This window comes from Ranitomeya variabilis, chromosome 4 (genome assembly GCF_051348905.1).
Source record: "Ranitomeya variabilis isolate aRanVar5 chromosome 4, aRanVar5.hap1, whole genome shotgun sequence".
Taxonomy (NCBI): Eukaryota; Metazoa; Chordata; class Amphibia; order Anura; family Dendrobatidae; genus Ranitomeya; species Ranitomeya variabilis.
In genome coordinates, this window is record NC_135235.1 from 482,603,123 (window position 1) to 482,606,271 (window position 3,149).

The window sequence follows — 3,149 nt, forward strand, 5'->3', positions numbered from 1 at the left end:
GAATATGCAAACCATGACGCTAGATAATTAGAAAACCATGTATTATTTCCTTAAAGGGAACCTGTCACCACGTTTTTGGAAGATGGGATAAAAATAGCGTTAAATAGGGGCAGAGGTGGGCGTTACATTAGTGTGTGTGTTATGCGTTTATTACCCACCTAAGTTGCCGAAATAACTTTGCAAAGTCTCCGTTTTCGCCTGTCAATCAGGCTGGTCAGGTCACATGGGCGTGGTGTCTTCACCCAGATTTGGCGTAGTTTTCCGTTGGTGGCGTAGTGGTGTGCGCATGCCCAAAGTCCGGAATCCTCTTCCAGGGGATTTAAAATAGCGCGGTGTTCGTTATTGCATTGGTGATCGGTGGGCGCGGCCATCTTCCTTTGGCCGCGCGTGCGCAGAAGCGGCGCTCTGCTGGCCGCGGCTTCAGGAAAATGGCCGCGGGATGCCGCGCGTGCGCAGATGGATATCGCGGCGGCCATTTTCCTGAAGCCGCGGCCAGCAGAGCGCCGCTTCTGCGCACGCGCGGCCAAAGGAAGATGGCCGCGCCCACCGATCACCAATGCAATAACGAACACCGCGCTATTTTAAATCCCCTGGAAGAGGATTCCGGACTTTGGGCATGCGCACACCACTACGCCACCAACGGAAAACTACGCCAAATCTGGGGGAAGACAACGCCCATGCGACCTGACCAGCCTGATTGACAGGCGAAAACGGAGACTTTGCAAAGTTATTTCGGCAACTTAGGTGGGTAATAAACGCATAACACACACACTAATGTAACGCCCACCTCTGCCACTATTTAACGCTATTTTTATCCCATCTTCCAAAAACGTGGTGACAGGTTCCCTTTAACACTCCACAAATACTTGCTACTCTGTGTTGGTACATCACATAAAGTCCTAATAAAGTATATCTATGTTTGTGGGTGTAATGTGTAAAAGTTCACGGGGTATGAATACTTTTTCAAGGCACTATATATTATATCTGTGAATTTCTAGGAGTAATAGGTTACCCATCGTTTTCTCATATTTACACATCAATATCCACTTTTTTTTTTAAAATATTCATTCAAAGTCATCATATCTTATCAAATGTATCCATAATCATGCAAGGTTATCTATATTTGTTTTTTATGGTGAAAATCTTTATTTCTAATTATGTCCAATCGCTTTCAGTTTTCTGATAATATGAAACACCAACTGTCAGTATCTGGGATGACATAAATCAGCAATATTATTCATCACGTGATGATACTCACCTCTGTAGAGCGGCAGGTAGAGGTTGTCTCTCAATCACAAGGTAATGATCTGGGTAGCAATCCAAAAAAGTGTTGCTTCTAGTAGTCACTAACCCTATTCTGCCATGCTTTCAAATTAACCGAGGTTTTGAAAACCATAGAAGTGAAAAACGCATGTAATAATGGTGAGATTAAGGTCATGGGATAAGAGAGGTGTGAAATATAACATGTTCACTGCAGCCTTCAATGCATATGGAGTGAGGAAGAGAATAATTGTCATTTGCTTTCTTGCTTCCTGTAAAGTCATTTCGGAAAGAGATTCATTTAAGCAGTTTAGGACCAGGCCATTAACCCCTTCGTGCCATGCGCCGTACTAGTACAGCGCTGCGGGCACTGCATTTGTGCCAGCCGCAGTACTAGTACGGCGCACCGATCACCACGGTCTCGCGCTGAGCGCCGCGGTGATCGGGTGCGGGTGTCAGCTGTATATGACAGCTGACACCCCGCAGCAATGCCCACGATCGGCGCTAGCGCCGATCGCGGGCATTTAACCCCTCTGATGCCGCTGTCAGTAGTGACAGCTACATAGAGGGGGATCACGCAGGGACGGGGGCTCCCTGCGCTGTCCCACCGGAGCGACGCGATGCGATCGCGTTGCTCCGGTGATCCAGAAGGAGTCCCCGAATACAAGATGGTCGCGGGACTCCTTCTGGGTCATAAAGTGACGTGGCTGAGAGCAGGCCTAAACAGTGGAAACCCCCCAATTCTAACTGAAACCCTAACCCAAACACACCCCTAACTCTAATCCCAACCATAACCCTAACCACACCCCTAACCCTAATCCCAACCGTAAATGTAATCCAAACCCTAACTTTAGCCCCAACCCTAACCCTAACTTTAGCTCCAACCCTAACCCTAACTTTAGCCCCAACCCTTACTCCAACCCTAACCCCAATCCTAACTTTAGCCCCAACCCTAACCCTAACTTTAGCCCTAACCCTAACTTTAGCCCCAACCCTAACCCTAACTTTAGCCCTAACCCTAACCCTAACTTTAGCCCCAACCCTAACAATAACCCTAACTTTTGCCCCAACCCTAACCCTAACAGGAAAATGGAAATAAATACATTTTTTTAAATTATTTTTCCCTAACTAAGGGGGTGATGAAGGGGGGTTTGATTTACTTTTATAGCATTTTTGGCGGATTTTTATGATTGGCAGCTGTCACACACTAACAGACGCTTTTTATTGCAAAAAATAGTTTTTGCCTCTCCACATTTTGAGAGCTATAATTTTTCCATATTTTAGTCCACAGAGGCATGTGAGGTCTTATTTTTTGTGGGACGAGTTGGTACCATTTTCGGGCACGTGTCATTTTTTGATCGCTTTTTATTCCGATTTTTGTGAGGTAGAATGAACAAAAACCAGCTATTCATGAATTTCTTTTTGGGGGGCGCTTATACCATTCCACGTTTGGTAAAATTGATAAACAGTTTTATTCTTCGGGTAAGTACGATTACAGCGATACCTCATTTATATCTTTTTTTATGTTTTGACGCTTTTATACGATAAAAACTATTTTATATATAAAATAATTATTTTTGCATCGCTTTATTCTGAGAACTATAACTTTTTTATTTTTTCGTTGATGATGCTGTATGGCAGCTCATTTTTTGTGGGACAAGATGACGTTTTCAGCAGTACCATGGTTATTTATATCCGTCTTTTTGATCGCGTGTTATTCCACTTTTTGTTAATGTGCCAGGAGCGGTCCGTGATGTCCGGATAGTGCCGGATGTCAGCTGCGATAGTCTGCTGACACCCGGCCCCGATCGGCCGCGCTCCCCCCGTGAGCGCGGCTGAACGGTGATGACGTACTATCCCGTCGGTGGTCATACGGGCCCATACCACCT